Source organism: Bubalus kerabau, chromosome 3 (genome assembly GCF_029407905.1).
Source record: "Bubalus kerabau isolate K-KA32 ecotype Philippines breed swamp buffalo chromosome 3, PCC_UOA_SB_1v2, whole genome shotgun sequence".
NCBI lineage: Eukaryota > Metazoa > Chordata > Mammalia > Artiodactyla > Bovidae > Bubalus > Bubalus kerabau.
This window is the reverse complement of record NC_073626.1, coordinates 152462311-152480925: the sequence shown is the minus strand read 5'-3', so window position 1 is coordinate 152480925 and position 18615 is coordinate 152462311. Positions and strand designations below refer to the sequence as shown.

Below are 18615 nucleotides of genomic sequence, written 5' to 3'. Positions count from 1 at the left end.
GCTTACATCTGGCTACTTTCTCTCCCTTCCTAAATTTAGCCACTGCCGTTGGCTCATAATGACCAGTTATCCTACATAACTAGTTGATAATCCCCAAATTCACAGCCCCTTCTCCAGTGTCTGACCTGTGCTCCAGGTCTTAATGGGCTTTGAGAATTTCTCCACCTAGGCATCCCAACATGGTATTGGGCTGGGTGTCCTCTTCATAAACTATCTCTATTTACTAGTGTCATATATCTCTCTGTGTTGAGAAGATAGTTCTGTGATTTTGATATTATTTTCCACTCAAACCAGATTTGTCTCCTCACTTTCCCATGATGATTTCCACAGTGTAGACATCATTCACGTTATGTCTCTCACCAATAACGCCTTTAACATTCCCATCACCTACCTGTCCTCTCTCCAAATCCCAGCCATGCCTCATAGGTCAGCTAAAGCCAAGGCTCATCCTCTAAGCCTTCTTAGTCTGCCCTAACCAACATGCATCTTTCTGGACCTTTAACTGACTCTTGTTGGAGCCAGGGGCATAGTTGGAATGATATTCTTTAGCATGTCATTATCTCCTGATCTTTTTAATGTTTCTTAGTTTTTCTTAAGTATCCAGACATTTTTCCTGCTAGATTCAAGTTCCAGGAGGGCAAAGAATATATTTGTCTCATTTACCAGATTATTCCCAAAGCCGAGCTCACTGTCTGGCTCACAGAAAGCATTCAATAAATATTTATTACATGAATGAAGGAAACTGTAATTCTAGAGCTTTTTTACTTTACAGGAAAGAGAAGCTATTGAAATATACTTGTAACTAGAATTCAAATGTACACAAAATAATTTTCAAAGGGTTGAGGTACAGAAGAATTAAATACTACAAAAAGTATCTCTAACCAAATAGCTACAGCCAAGCTGTTTCAAGCAGTAGTCGATACAATAAAATTCAATTATAATAGTTTGATAGTCAATACAATGAAATTAAAATATAAAAGTTTTTGTCAGAAGATGTAATAATAAATAAAACATTTTCATCAAAATTCTGCTAATAGAGTATGATTGAATTAAATCTACTGCATTTTGTTCATTCTATCCTTCAATCTTCTTCATTTAATTAATTCATATTCTGAGTTCACAGAAGAAAGAATCAAGCTGGTACATTTAATAACTATTTCTCTAGCTTTTGTGTATCAGTGTTAGTTTGGATTTCTGAAGCTTCAGCAGTTCCTAGTCAATTCACTTTCTCAGTGGGACCTATTTTCTCTCCTCTCTCTCAAATCTATTATTTCTCCTAGCGAATTTAATTTCTTTTTTCCTATTTCATTTTGATTTCTTAAACTTCCCAAGTATTTGATAAGCATTCTCCCCAGAACAACACATTTTCCTGCCAAATTTCTAAACACAATCTGCCTATTAAGTATTATTTATTATGTACCAAGCACTGTGCTAACTAGAACTATGCCATCCAAGATGGCAGCCACTAGCCACACACAACTACTTAAATTCAGATGTTCATTGGCTTAAATTTTTTTAAATTATTCAGAGCCACACTTTCACTACTCACATTTCAAGTGCTCAGTAGCTATACAGGCAAGTGGCTACTATGTTGGACAGAGTAGATTACAGGATAAAATATCCTATAATCCACTTGTAGATTACAGGATATTTTATCATCACAGAAAATTCTACCAGACAATGATGCTCAAGAAGATACAAAATAGTATTTGAGACGATGCAGTAATAGAGAGTGATTCCAAACCTTTTATGGAGAAATAAGCTATGTAATGCAATGTGAGGTCAGAGAAGAGAGATAACCGTGTGAGTGGTTGTACTTGAGAAATAATATGGCAGTGGAGGGATGAATACAGAGCCATCAAGTAAATTCAGGTTTATACAGAAAAAAAGGGTTGACAAGGCAAGGGCACTGTGTCTGCAATAATGTGAGGAAGCAATGGGCATGGCAGGGCATATAGGAACTTACAGAGGATTTGTTGTTGGAAATCCGAGTTAGTAGGGAATTGTGGATGGTGAAGGTTGAGCAACACTAACTGTCATTCCTTCATTAGTTCTTTAACACTTGGTGAACAACTGCTCCGTGTATCAGAGCTCTGTCCCATGTATTTTAATGATGGAGAGATTAAAATATCATATCTCTACATTTATGGAGCTGAGAGTATATTACCAGGCAAATGAATCACTATTTCTCTGATACCACAGTGAGAGGTACTATGAGATAAACACACACAAGAAGATGATGTGGTTCAGAGGAAATGCTCCCAACTTCCACTGGGAAGGGCTTCCCTGATAGCTCCAGTCGGTAAAGAATCCACCTGCAATGCAGGAGACCCTGGTTTGATTCCTGGACCAGGAAGATCCACTGGAGAAGGGATAAGCTACCCAGTCCAGTATTCTTGGGCTTCCCTTGTGGCTCAGCTGGCAAAGAATCCACCTGCAGTGTGAGAGACCTGGGTTCAATCCCTGGGTTGGGACGATCCCCTGGAGAAGGGAAAGGCTACCCACTCCAGTATTCTGGTCTGCAGAATTCCATAGACTGTATAATCCATGGGGTCACAAAGAGTTGGACACAACTGAGTGATTTTGACTTTCAGTTTTCCACTGGGGAAGTCTGGAAAAGTTTTACCCAACAGGTGAAGGTGACTGATGAGCTTCTGAGGGCCCCTTAAACACTCAAATTGATGGCATTTGCTTTTAGTTAAAAAAAATAAAGTTCCAGACAAAAGCAGAGAAAAGATTTTTTGTTGTTGTTTCTACTTGTTTTAGAAATGTATATTTCCACTCTCCTTGCCAAGACTATGTTCCTACACCAATTGCTCATTTGTTTATGTGCAAATGTGCATTCAGGCTCAAAATGGAAATGCTTGACAAATAAACTATTTTCCTAAATTAAAACTTTGGATGATGTTCTTTTTAAATCATGACTTTCCTGAACAGTTCAATCATGTTTACCTGTGTGAAGAAAGACTACACATTTTCTCTGTGATCTACAATCTTATTATAAGCACTGGTATGAAGCTTGAGTTGGGTGGAGAAACACTGTACATATAACACTGAGTAAATTCTTACCCATAGATTTTTCTAGCTATCTGCTAGAACACTTTCCCATCATTGTGGGATAGCAGTAAAAGGAAAAACAAGCAAAAAATAAATAAATCTTCAATTAGACATTTCTTCATTATTGCAAAAAACTACATGAGGCAAAACCCATGTTACCATATCAACAATCACTTTAACTAAAATGACTATATTCTAACCTTGAACAAAATGATACAGACACACTAAGAAACATGCCTTAAAAAGAACCATCACACCTATAATTATTACTATGGACTATTAGAAATGCAAGTTCTTCAAGTCAAAAAATAACCAGAAGTAACATATTTATCTTTAGCCCTATTGGTGAGTTTTTTTATTATTTTGCTTCAAATGATTTATTTTTCTTATAGAGGATCAGTCAATTCTTCACAGACTGTGATAATAATTTAAATAAAAATTATAAATAATGGTATTAAACAAACAAACAAAAAAAAAGAAAACATTCAGATTCCTCAAATTTCTATTAGGGATGCAGAAATTTGCATTTGTTTTATCCACATTCAGCTATGCAGTCTTTTCTATTGCTGAAATATGCATAATTCCTCTTATTCTTTCCCACCAAAGAGTCCAATAGAGCATATAAAGACATCTCCAGCAAATACACAGTATTCCTCCTGTACCCACCAAATAAAATTGAAGTCTTACCAACAAACAAATTTAAAAAAAGGAAAGAAGAGGAAAAGAAAGGTTGATTGATAAAATTGACCCTCTGCATACAAAAGTAAACTGAATTAATTTTGTGTTCAGCTTTGTGGCAAAAAATAGCTAAAACTAACTCAATCATTACTGCTCCCATAGCATCCCGACCACAGAGAGTTTTCATTATTTAAGGGGGATGCTGAGAAAAGCAACAGTAACACAAAATAATGAATAATGAATGACAGAGTTTCAGAATAGGGGTGAAAACTATTTCTCCATAGGTGCCCCCTCAAACCATACCTGGTGAGAGTTCTAAAACAGATGCTTCAAGCTAGACCTGCAAAGTGCATGTTTTAAGCTCACAAGCTCATTTTCAGAATATTTCTTGGTGAGCCAAAAATTGCCTTAAACTTTCATTCAGTATTCAAATAACTAGATCAATAGCATGATATTTTTACATATCTTAAAAATTAGGATGTACTAATTTGGAATGGCATATGAATATATTCATGTTCATCACAACTTGAATGAAAATTTGGGATAGATACAGTCCTACGGAGTTCAAAGTGATATGTCTTCTATAGGCCATGAATGAAATCATGGCCTCACTGGTTAATAATTTCGACTCTTTAGACATGTTCATGAAATAGTGCAAAGTACATTACAATCCTCCTCACTGAAAAAAGAGATGAGGATTCTGACCCAACATGGCAGTTACAAAGATACAGACAAGTTAGACTTCTTCCCGTATTGACCAGAGTCCTTGTTCTGTGAGGTGTCCCTAACCCACAGGACGACATAGGTGGCTGCTCTCCAAATTTCCCTCGTTCACTCTCTCCACTGTATCCACTGCATCACATAAGATTGGCTGGCATGTCATTACACACAGTAGAAAATTCACTTCATTCCCTACTTGTTCTGATACAAAATTTTATTTTGAGTTCCATTATAATAAAATAAAAGAAGAGACAGTTTGAAGACACGATTCATTAGCTTTGGGCCAGTGATTTAGATAAGGTTAAACCTCTTAAGAATCAGATACAAGATGAATAATCTTAAGTGAACATAAAGCTCATTTAACAATGTGGAGATTTAGATATATGCTCCTCATCTTTATCAGCATATATTGGGCTGCCCTCCATTTTGTCTGCTATAAAGAACTTGCATCAGAATGAGATTTGTCTTTTAAAATCAAGCTAGGTAAAAATTATTTTAGATACATGGCTATCATATTTCTATTTTTTTAAAGGAAAATCTTAATTTGGAGCAAACTTAAAAACAGAATAATTACTAAAAGAAAGACAAAATTTGAATTTGTAATTCAAAACTGTGTTTTGAATCCTCAATAGAAAATGTTCCATTTATATTATCTTGTAAATTGAAAAAGCATTATACCAAGTGAGAAATGTGCTCAGCAGAATGGAGCATCTTGCACTAAAGCACACAGTTTTAAAATCTATACAATAAATAAATTACTCTTCCGTTATTTTATATGTATTTGGTGTACTAGAAAGTCTATGTTTATCTTTACCTTTATGAATATGAACACATTAAATCCATATTCAGAACTGTATCCTCTAAAATACATATACAGCTTTTCTTTCTCCTAACAGCTTTCCTTGCTTTTGGAGTTCAAGGACAAACACTTTAAAGGTTACACTTTCAATATAGCTGAATAGAATCTAAACAATAAAACAAAGAAACACCAAACAACTCGGAGGCTGGCCTTTTCATAACCTTCAGTTTTTCTCTCCTGAGCAGCACAAAATGACAGTCTGAAATTTTAGAGGGAGAAAAAAAGTCTTAAAAATAAGACGATCATACTTTCACACACTCTGCCATCATCTTTTAACCGTTAGACGGGATGGCTCAGCTTCTAGAGGGAGAAGTGTTCTCTCCCGCCTTCTCTCCTTTTATAAACAAAACAAGCCTCTCTACTCTTTCTGTTCTACTTCCGGTGTAGATCTTGTTGTTTAAAATTCTAGCCTGTCATCTCTGAGGTTTCCTCCACTCACACTTAGTCTTCAATAATAAATGATAAAAGGAAATGGAATAAATTCCCCTTAATGAGGAAATTTCACCTGGCACAGAGGAGCTGGGGAAATCTATTACCCGACCAGAGGAACGCCTGCAGCATTGCAATTACCGGGGGAGCCCACATACTTCACACAGTCCTCTCTTCCACTTGACTGGCTTTTATCTGATCCACCAACTCATAAGTAATACTAAACAAATTTCCCTCCAGATTGCACAAGGCCCTAATGTGAAAATGAGTGCTCCACCTGGCCTACAATTATGGGATGGGCTTGCAATTGTTATTATCGTCTCTTAAAAAAATCCCCCCAAAGGCAGGAGCTAAGAAAAGCTACGGAGAAGGCCTGATGTTCAGTAATGACAGCAAATCTCATAAGGGAAGAGAACTGAGTAAGATGTATGTTCTCTGTTCCAAGACCCCTCACCAGCCTCTCTTCTGAGTTCTGCAGGGCTTCATTGATTATTTTTGGCATTTCACGGGTTCAAGCCCATGCCACAATCTCAATAATGCAATTGAGTGGAGACGTTATTTGTCTTCTCATCTTTTCTTTCAAGGAGACAGGTTGTTACCTCTTTCCTTGAGAGAAATGAGAAAGACATTTTTCAAAAGCAGCAGAGGCATTTAGGAAAGAAAATGATAAACACCCAGGAAATTGGGTAAGTAGCACTATTTTCTCTTAATTTTTGAGAGCACCATGCTTCATTTCTGTACAGCAGTGAGGTCCTCAGAGGATTTAAAGAAAGCCTTAATCTTTTATCTCTCGTGTCCAGGACAAACAATTAGATCCCATGTTCATATGAAACCATGTGAGTATGAAAAGTATTTATTAGGATCTGGGCTCACTTAGCACTATCACAACAATGCTATAAAATTGCAAGTGCTGATGACAGACAAAATTATACTTCACTTTAAAGGGTATTACAAGCAACAAATCAAAACACAAAAGAAAATACTATGAGAAATTTATATTATAGAATATTTTTAAACTCCTGAATCCCATGTTCATTTTTAACCAATCTTTAGCAATCCCAATAATCCAGAAATATTGTTATATAACTTTTAATCTGGTATATTTATAGACTGTGGATTATAATCTCATAATTGTGTCCTATGAATGTGTATGCTCAGTCCCTCAATAGTGTCTGACTCTCTTGCGACTCCGTGGACTGCAGCCCACCAGGCTCCTCTGTCCATGGGATTTGCCAGGCACGAATACTGGAGTGGGTTGCCATTTCCTCCTCCAGAGGATCTTCCTGACCCAGCGATCAAACACGCATCTCCTGCGTTGCAAGCAGATTCTTTACCACCGAGCCACCATGTTTACTAGCATATAAAAAAGTTCTCTGCTACACTCAAAAGAGCATATTTTTATTAAGAAAATAGCTTTTACCTGATCAGACTGAGCTAAAAGGCACAGTTTATACTATGGGATAGTGCTCCTGTTATTTCTGCTTAGCAAATTTATTCATAATTTTAAATGAATTCAGTGTATTCTTTTTTAAAAAATTAACAGAGCATTCAGTAAGCAAAATCCTAGATTTTTCTATGAACATAGGTTTGTTATACATCCAGAATTTAAATCCAACAGATAAAAAGAAATATTGTATAAGGCTCCAGTAGAAAACTGACACTAAGTGAGTATTCTTTGATATTTTAAAATTTGTTATTTCACAAACCAGTTTATTTGGAAGCCCTGTATTTTAAAATTTATCCATCATCTTTGTTTAAAGCATGAGATTTTCCTGGAGGTCCAGCGGTTAAGACTTCAACTTCTAATGCAGGGGATGAGGGTTTGATCCCTGGTTGGGGAGTTAAGATCCCATCCATATCCCTTGCAATCAAAAAACCAGAACATAAACAACAGAAGCAATAGTGTAACAAATTCAACAAAGACTTTTAAAATGATCCATACCAAAAAAAATTAAAATCTTAAAAAAAAACAAGTCATGTTTTCACAGAGGAGTTTTCCAAATGTCACATATGTTGTCCAAGAAACAAACGTATTATAAATTTCAATATGTGACTTCCTTTGACTTCTAGAAACTGTTACTTAGAATCTTGTGTGTTAGTCATGCAGTCGTGTCTGACTCTTTGTGACTCCATGAACTGTAGCCTACCAAGCGCCTCTGATGATGGGATTTCTCAGGCAAGAATACTGAAGTGGGTTGCCATTTCCTCCTTCAGGGGATCTTCCTGACCCAAGATTGAACCCAGGTCTCCTACATTGCAGGCAGTTTCTTTACCGTCTGAGCCACCAGAGAAGCCCAGAATTACATGAAGCCTATTTACTGATAACTACTGCTTGCTGCTGCTGCTGCTAAGTCACTTCAGTCGTGTCCAACTCCGTGCGACCCCATAGACAGCAGCCCATCAGGCTCCCCCATCCCTGGGATCCTCCAGGCAAGAACACTGGAGTGGGTTGCCATTTCCTTCTCCAATGCATGAAAGTGAAAAGTGAAAGTGAAGTCGCTCAGTCATGTCCGACTCTTCGTGACCCCAAGGATGGCAGCCCACCAGGCTCCTCCATCCATGGGATTTTCCAGGCAAGAGTACTGGAGTGGGGTGCCATTGCCTGCTTAGATTTTTTTTTTCCTTGCTAAGTGTAACATATGTAGAAATAACTTTTGACCAATATTACCCAGTTCTTGAATAAGAAAATGTAAACCTTTTCTAGGAAGGAGAAAAATCTGAAGCCATTTTCAGGAGGATGTGGAAAAATTCTCAGATTAAAGTCCTGGTACCATGTCACACTAGATCTATGTTAATTTGAGGATTACTACCCACATGGAAGTCAAAAATCTTTGTCACTGAGAGTTTTTCAGAAGAAGACATATAATATCCAGATAGCAAAAATTCTCATCTATTTCATACTTATGACTGTAGATTCAAGAACTAACTCAGTAGCCCCCACCTCAAGCTAGCTAGAGCAAAGGATGGTCAATTAAACCAGACCATCAGCCAAAGGTAGATAGCAGGTGCAGTATGAGGCAGTGTGTGTAATATCAACATAACCATGTGATGGCCTTTATATTACCATCACTATATTTACATAGGCAAATAGTGCCTAATTGCCTACTCAGCCTGAGATAAGCCAATATTACTGGCTGGATCTAGAGTTAGGCTCCAACTAACTACACTAAGATAAAAATCTCCTTAATCAGATGAAATGATAAACATGTCAAGTGTTTAGCACAGTGCCAATTAGGTAATAAGTGCTTCATAAATGCCAAGGCCAGAAGACAAGGAAAAGGGGAAGAAGCAGGCACAAGAGAGGAGAAAGGGGAAGAGGAGGTAGAGGAGAAGCAACAGGAGTTTAGCAGAAAAAGATTGGCAAGTCCTCTAAACATGGCCTTAGCATCTTGGGTTGTCTGTCTCCTCCCTCTTTCTGTAGCATTCCTGTATCCAGATCTTGAGGGGGCAAGGCCCACTATACTTCATATCTACTGCAAAGCATAAACAATCTTCTGGAGATAATGTTCACTCAGGCATTTACTCCACTGTCAGAAGTCAAGGCCACTGCCTCACTCCTCGAGGTAGGCATCACCCACTTCAGCTCCCAGCGTACATGCGGTGGTCTTACACCCACTAAGGCATTTCAGGAATGAATGAGCAGGTGAAAAATCCTGGAAGCCAGTGAGTGATTATCTAGCATCTGTAATTATTGCTCAGGCAGACTATTTTGACTAAGTTTAATTTCCATTGTATACTTCAGGAGCTTTAAACTCTCACCTTCATTAAAATGAGAGATAAGGCATTTACATTTTATTTAAAGAAGAAATATACGTATTTGTATGTATATGTGCATACACAGAGAGAGATGTCTGTCTTATAAATACAGCAAAATTTAAAAAGAAAATTCTTATGCTAGCTCTCCATACCCTTGAAAATTCTGTTTACATCTTTTAAGGTGACTCACCAAGGCTTTCTCCCTGCCAGGCCCCCATGTTTTCCTCACAAGAGTTCTAGAGAAGGGCACATCTCTTACAAGGCTTCTGCTCTAAGTGAGGTCAACAATCCAGGCAGGAAAACATGCAGCTCGCAACTTGACAGCTAAGGAGGAACTGATCTCCAGCTGTCTGATTTAAAAGTCATATCTCTACAAAGAAGCTTTTGAAAAGGGTTAGTGACTAGAACTGAAGGCAGAAGCCCTGGGCTAGATTTATTGCTTCCTCTGACTGGTGTGACATAAAGCAGGACACACACCTCTGTGTGACTCAGTTTCACCTTCTACAAAAATAGAATAGTAATTATTTTACAACTGTATCATAACAGAAATGTACTTTGTCACAAGAGAAATATAAATCCCTGTATTATAAATGTTATAGCTATGTACTTTTGCCTTAGCTGTGTTTGCTGGTTAATTAAATCATAGCCTTTGCTACCACTCTACATATTTATGAATATTCCTTATAAAAACTTTTCTAAAAATTTGCAATTTTGAGGACTTAGATAATTTTTAAAATCAAAGCTTTCTTAATTGTAGCTCATTCCCAATAGAGTTTATAATGCCCATGTTAAGTATTATAATGCTCCCAGTGCATAAAATCTCTATTTGACAATGAAAAATAATTAGATAAATCCCCTTTTATTAGAAAACAGTTTATTCAGAGCCTTCCTAGTAAATACGTGTGTGCATGTGTGTATGCTAAGTCACTTCAGTCGTGTCTAACTCTTTGCAACCCTATGAACTATAGACCACTAGGCTCCTCTGTCAATGGGATTCTCCAGGCATAAATACTGGAGTGGGTTGCCATTACCTCTTCCAGGGGATCTTTCCAACCAAGGATTAAACCCATGTCTCTTAAAATCTCTTGCATTAGCAAGTGGGTTCTTTACCACTAGCACCACCTGGAAAGACCCTCCTAGTAAATATATAGTCACTTAAATAATGAGAACCTAGAGATGCTGCTTTCCAGTGTCTTCCAACACAGAGCTTATATTTTGCACTACATATTTGCCAATTAATAATTTTGTGAGTCCCTTGGGCAATCAGGAATTATAATACATTTTCTTCCACTCCAATTTCCCTTCTGCGGCTTGATTGAGAAATTCTGATTTTTACTTTCTGATTTTATATTCTGATTTTACATTTCTTGGTAAATATATCCAAGAATATATTTTCATTCATTTAATGGGAAAATTATCATACAAACATCATTGAGTTTTACTTTATGCAAGATCAATTCCCAAGAAAATATATAGTAAATAAAGACTTGGAAGCCATTCTTATCTATTCTAGAATTGACACAATACTTTAGAATGGTGAACTCCATTCTTCGATCACATAAATCAGCAAAAGCTCTTAAGAAAAATCTCCTAATAAAAGTAAAGTAAGACGTTATGGCCCTTGAAATTTACCATAATGGAATTTACAGTTTAATTGGAGGATGTTAATAGCAGGAAACAGTAGCTGACTTTATTCTGGGGGGGACTCCAAAGTCACTGCAGATGGTGACTGCAGCCATGAAATTAAAAGACACTTACTCCTTGGAAGGAAAGTTATGGCCAACCTAGACAGCATGTTGAAAAGCAGAGATATTACTTTGTCAACAAAGGTCCATGCTTATTTAACTTATATGCAGAATACATCATGAGAAACACTGGGCTGGAAGAAGCACAAGCTGGAATCAAGATTGCTGGGAGAAATATCAATAACCTTAGATATGCAGATGACATCACCCTTATGGCAGAAAGTGAAGAGGAACTAAAAAGCTTCTTGATGAAAGTGAAAGAGGAGAGTGAAAAAGTTGGCTTAACGCTCAACATTCAGAAAACAAAGATCATGGCATCTGGTCCCATCACTTCATGGGAAATAGATGGGGAAACAGTGGAAACAGTGACAGGCTTTATTTTTCTGGGCTCCAAAATCACTGCAGATTGTGACTGCAGCCATGAAATTAAAAGACACTTACTCCTTAGAAGGAAAGTTATAACCAACATAGATAGTATATTGAAAAGCAGAGACATTACTTTGCCAACAAAGGTCCATCTAGTCAAGGCTATGGTTTTTCCAGTGGTCATGTATGGATGTGAGAGTTGGACTGTGAAGAAAGCTAAGCACCAAAGAATTGATACTTTTGAACTGTGGTGTTGGAGAAGACTCTTGACAGTCCCATGGACTCCAGGGAGGTCCAACCAGTCCATCCTAAAGGAGACCAGTCCTGGGTGTTCATTGGAAAGACTGGTGCTGAAGCTGAAACTCCAATACTTTGGCCACCTCATGCGAAGAGTTGACTCATTGGAAAAGACTCTGATGCTGGGAGGGATTGGGGACAGGAGGAGAAGGGGACAATAGAGTCCATCACCTACTCGATGGACATGAATTTGAGTAAACTCCAGGAGTTGGTGATGGACAGGGAGGCCTGGCGTGCTGTGATTCATGGGGTCACCAAGAGTCGGACATGACTGAGCAACTGAACTGAACTGAACTGAAGTAGAATTTATCCATTTACCTACTTCCTCTTTCTCATTGCACATTTGGTCCTTATAATCTAGCTCCTACTCCTACCTCCCCATCATCAATTTTGGTGGACTTGATCAATTCTCTCCCTTTCTGCTCTCCCTAAACCATGCCATACTGTTAAAAAGTATCTTTTCCTATATTATTTATTCATAATTCTCTTTTCCTTTGGTTCCTATGACATAGGTATATATTGAAGAGAAGACACTGTCCTTGGATTCTGAAAGTCCTGAACTAAAATCCTGAATTCAATATGCACTTCCCCTGAAATCTTGAAAAATTTACTTAAATATTCTGAGTCATAATTTTGTTTATAAATTATGGTGTAGGGATCCATACATATGAACTCTTAAACTGTGACTTGGATAACATACACAAAGGTCTTAGAGCTTTGGTTTTTAACCTGCATTCTACTTCCGTATGGAGAAGGGTATGGCAACCCACTCTAATAGTCTTGCCTGGAGAATCTCATGGACAGAGGATCCTGGTGGGCTACAGTCCATGGGGTCACAAAGAATTGAACATGACTGAAGTGACTTAGCACACATGCACGTACTTTCCTGGCTTTGCATTTCTGCCTCTTGTTGGTCCATTAAAAGCATCCTGTCTTACATATACCTAAGTGTATACAAATCTTCAAATCAAAATTTGAAGATTACATAAATTTTCAAAAATAGGTTACAAACCCACTGAAGGGAACTAACAATACCATTTGGTCTAATAACATTTCCTGATAAAGAGAAATGTCATCAAGCAAATACACATCCTATCAAGCTGAGATCACTGATATTGACATAGGGAAAATCTGTTAAGTCTTGACAATTAATAGATACATAAATATATACATACAAAGTATGAGTATATGTTATTTTAAATTAACTTAAAGGTTTTGGAACTATCAAACATGTGCAGAAAATAAATAATATTTATTTTATGAGTGATGTGGCCATCACTCTGAAAATATTTTAAATGAAACATGAATCTTGCCCATATAAGATTCAAGTTCTCTCACATACTTTCAAAATGCATAATTATTTGTCAAAACAATGAAAACATTGTTTAATAAATTCAATGAGATTTCTCAGGACATTAAATGTTTAATGTGAAATTTTATTCAAGATGTAACCAATATAATACATTATTAGTTGAAATTAATAGAGGCCTGTCAAGTCTGTGACATTGCATAAAATATCCTATCTTAACACATGGCCAATACTTTGGCCACCTGATGCAAAGAACTGACTCATTTGTAAAGACCCTGATCCTGGGAAAGATTGAAGGTGGGAGGAGAAGGGGAAAACGGGATGAGATGGTTGGATGGCATCATTGACTCGATGGACATGAGTTTGAGTAAACTTTGGGTGTTGGTGATGGACTGGGAGGCCTGGTGTGCTGCAGTCCATGTGGTCACAAAGAGTTGGACACAACTGAGTGACTGAACTGAACTGAACTGAACACATGGAACATAAAAACAAATTTAAAAGGAAAAGTATTTTTTTGCGTTAGTTCACAGGCATGGAAATTCCCATAGTAATGTTCCTATTTTACAGAGAAAAAATAACCATTTTATATAAGGTCCAATATTTAGTATTCTTTGTTAGATAAATGGTTTAGGGTATTCAAGATTAAAATCATTGGCTAGTAATATATAGTAACTAATAAAATTATTTTGCTTTTGAGTCAATTAGTTTATACATAATACATTATATATTCATCTTAGCAGCACGGTTAATAGTGAAATAAAAATAGTTAAATATATTTTTTAAAACTAGAGTGAAACTGAGACTTAGATATGTTGTATGAGTTGATAATGAAGTCAGAGGACACAAACTATTTTCTGCAAATCAGATCAATGGGTTCCACTAAAGTGAGCAACCATTTCTATTCTCATTCTACATTCAAAATAATACAGAGCCACATACCTAGACAGAACTGAACTGAACTGAACTGATGTGTGTGTATATATATATACACACACACATACATATATGTATATATGAATTTCCACAGACTGTAGTGGAGAAAACAACAAATGATATCACAAGCAAAAGTAATAGTGCATGTATGCTAAGTTATGTGCGATTCTTTGTGGCCCCGTGGACTGTAGTCTGCCAGGTCCCTGTGTCCATGTGATTTCCCAGGCAAGAATACTGGAGTGGATTGCCATTTCCTTCTTCAGGGGATCTTCCCAACCCAGAGATCAAATCTGCATCTCCTACATTGACAGGTGGATTCTTTACCACTGAGCCACCAGGGAAGCCCCATAAATCATAATAGAGGATCATAAAAATATAACATTTGTTATATGTTATACATAATGAAATATATATTTCCTTCTCTAAGTCACTTCTATATTTAATACACTTTAAAGATATTTGCTATTGCCATTTTTTTTTACCAGAAAGTAAAAATTATCTTTAGAATGTACTGACCCTTCTCTGTCTTATGCTTAAGTTTTTTAAAAACATTTTATTAGAGTATAGTTGCTTTGCAATGTTGTTTTAGTTTCCTGCTGCATAGCAAAGTGGTTCAGTTATACATAGACATATATCCACTCTTTTTTAGATTTCCTCCCTATTTAGGTCACCACCGATCACTGAGTAGAGTTCCCTGAGCTAAACAGTAGGTCCTCATTAGTTACCTATTTTGTACATAGTAGTTGTGCCTAAGTTACAATAACTTTTAGGTAACACTTCTCCCTTGAAAACTACAATTAAATACAAGCAAAAAACGTTCTTCTCTGGTTTTGCTATGCCTGCTGAGCAAGTTACATAAAAAGTCAATAGAAACTAACACATGTAGAAGAGGATATTCAAAGGGAGTGTTCCAGCTAAGGTGATACTTGAATTATTACATCTGCCAGAAGTTTGTGGCTGCAGGGAAATGGCCAACTTTACTGAGCTCAATTTAGCACTTGAATGCCCAAGTGGAACTCACCAGGCTTGCCCTAGATTGTTTTCCCAAGCTATAGGCACACCTATGACTTTTCTGCACCCATCAATGGATGTAGTTTATCACACTGAACACTGAGATGCTCAGATGAAAATTAGTGTCCTTCAAAAGCACACTTTCCTCTTTTTTACTACATTGAGTACAGTAATAAGTGGGCAGTGTAGAGGGACGAGATATTAATATTATCAGAATTAATAATTAACCAACACATGAATAGTGGGCAAAATCTAAACAATTTGCACATTAATTCAAAGTAAATTAAGCTTGTATCAACAATTAATAAAGTAAATCAACTATACTCCAATAAACATTAAAAAATAATTATTTTAGAAATAAATCCAAATCTTAGCCTCATATATGGTATGCTGCTGCTGCTGCTAAGTCGCTTCAGTTGTGTCCAACTCTATGCGACCCCATAGACGGCAGCCCACCAGGCTCCGCCGTCCCCAGGATTCTCCAGGCAAGAACACTGGAGTGGGTTGCCATTTCCTTCTCCAATGCATGAAAGTGAAAAGTGAAAGTGAAGTCACTCAGTCCTGTCCAACTCTGAGCGACCCCATGGACTGCAGCCTACCAGGCTCCTCCATCCATGGGATTTTCCAGGCAGAAGTACTGGAATGGGGTGCCATTGCCTTCTCCAATATATGGTATAATATATTATATATTATATATGGTATAAACTGTATCACAATGGTCATGCCCTCTACTTTTTTTTTTTTTTTGTGGCAAAATGATGTGCTTAGGATTAACTGCCCTCTACTTTTGAACATCTAAAGTGGATGAAAGCAGAGTCCTTTTAAACAGTTAAGCATTATGTTACTAACATATATAGCAGCATTGTGAGGAAAAAAAAAAAAAAAAAAAAAACAGCAAAATGGACCATACTGGGAAAACTGCCCAATTTGAATGAAATGCAAAAGAACAGTCATCAGAAATGGTGGAAACTTTCCATTTGGCGACTTACCAAGGTACAGCACAAGCAGTGGCTAGCTGCCTTCTTTAAGCTAATAACTGAAAGAAGGACTCAAAACTTAATTCAATCTAGTTTTAGCCAGTAAAAAAGCAAAATTATACAATTTAGAAGGGTATAAGAAAATTCTTGAGCTAGACATGTCAGTCGGAAATAACAAAAGAACCTAAAAATTAAAATAAGGAAATAAAAAAATTAAAAAGAATTATAAGCAGATGTTCAAAGCTGGTAATTAGCACATTCACATTTTTTTCTTGCCTGTTCAGATTGGGATTTTTAATCATGAGAGATCTTTCAATCTAAAATTGTTAATTCAACCTGGAATTATAAATTAAAAGGTTTGGAGTGTAGTGTCTTGAAATAGTTCTTGCTGACAAAGAAGATTTCCTACAGTTAACTTTCTTATTTATAGTGAAAGTGATATTTTGAACCTGTGCTTATCTATTAATTATTAATACTGTTGAAACCTTTATCAAATGTATTAGTTCTATGATGATGCTAGATCTATGATATGGGATTATCATCCCTTTATCAAATACTGTTACTGAATTGGAAGTATCTACTACATGTAATCTGGTTTCCTCCAGATGTTACATAATCTACCTTTCTACATTTTCACAAACCTAAATATATGTGTGTGTGTGTGTTCCCAACCTAATATTAATCACTGAATTTTTTGACTATATATCAGGCACTGTTCTAATTACAGTTAATCCTTACCACAACCTAAGAAGGTCAGTAATCATCCCAATTTCATAAATATTAAACTGAGGCTCTTGATATCCCATGCTAATAAATGATAGAATTGAACTCCAGAGCCTAGAATATTTGCTATTAAACCCCTAATGTATACATAAATGTGTATATGTATACACACAAACTTACACACATATTACTGGTTTGGTCAAAGTTTGTTTGTTAAGTGAATACGTTGTTCAATAAGGTTCTTAGTGAAAATGAAAACTGTCTTTAACTTTTACTTAAAACCATAGGAACGTTTCGGCCAACCAAATATCTTAAACTTGGAATGTGTTTGAATCAAAATTCAGGTTTCTATATTAATAAAGTTCTAAATCCATTCTTTTGTTACTTTAGAGAGCCAGCTATGTCAAGAGAATCTAATGATAAAGACATTTGACATATTTATCGGTTTGACTTACAGTACCAGTCATTCTGTCCTCCAATCCAGTTTTATTTGCACAACTAAAACTGAATCTGCCTATGAACCAATGGAAGAGAGAATTTCAGGTGAGATTTTTGTAATCTTTAATAGATCAAAATAAACATATTTTTCTTCTAGTGAAAACACTATATGGGAGGAGCAATATATCTTCTTGGGCTTCCTTTGTGGCTCAGCTGGTAAAGAATCTGCCTGCAATGTGGGAGACCAGGGTTTGATTCCTGGGTTGGGAAGATCCCCTGTAGAAGGGAATGGCTACCCACTCCAGTATTCTGGCCTGGAGAATTCCATGAACTGTATAGTTCATGTGGTTGCAGAGTCGGACACTACTGAGTAACTTTCACTTTCACATTATATGTGAGAGTCAGTGTTGGTAAGATGAGTATGAGAAAAACAGATATACTAAAGTCTGTATAGCTTGATAGTGAAGGCCATTGAAGAAAGGTTTTGTAAATGTTGCAGTTACACAGAAAATTCTGACGGCTTAGTTTTTCTTAAACTTCTTGCTAAGTGACCCAGTAACGTGAAGTTAATAGATCAAACATATAAATCCCAGTACATAAGTGTAATATGCATTGGAATCCTTCATGACACAACTCATCACTTTAAGAGAAACTCTTCAAAACTGAAAACATCCACTGTGAAATATGTTATCATTCTAGGTCGATTCATGCCACTACACCGGCTTATAAATTTGGGGAAAGCCTAAGACAGTCAACTTTCCTAGCACACCCTTGGGCCGCAGTAAACAATTTAAAAAGAAAAAGAGAAAGTCAGTGAACTGAAGTATAGAAGAGAATTTTTTTTTCTTCTTCTTCTTTTTTTTTTTTTTTTCCTGAAGCTGTCTGAATAATGATTAACACCAAAGTTGGGAAGAATGGATATTTGCTCTGGAAGTTTCCAGACCATTGCCATTGCTATGCTCATACACTGAGGACAGCAAACTGAGTTGTGATGAAAGCAAGCACTCAGACCTGGGATACTGAGTTCATTATTCTAACACCTAATTTGGCTATCACTGAATAAGACTAGGATTTCATACTTCATCCTCAACATGATACATGTTAATCTCCACCCTTTAAGAAAAATAAGAAAACTGTAATTTCTACTTTGTCATAGACACATAAAATATATGTTATTTCCACAGTGCTAACCTTGTTACAATCACTGTGGTTTTGGTTTTTTTTCTCTACTCTAATCTGTGGGCATCCACATATGTACCTAATACATGGGTATTCCATTTGGAATTAAAATACTGAGCTTCATTTCAGGTGACTATA

The 18615-nt window shown here is 36.6% G+C and overlaps 1 protein-coding gene across 1 annotated transcript in view; it reads right to left on the bottom strand.

Annotated features, from left to right (window-relative positions):
- CPS1 (carbamoyl-phosphate synthase 1) overlaps nucleotides 1-18615 on the bottom strand; it is a 121896-nt gene that overhangs the window by 52097 nt on the left and 51184 nt on the right. The gene's annotated exons all lie outside the window — the stretch shown is intronic.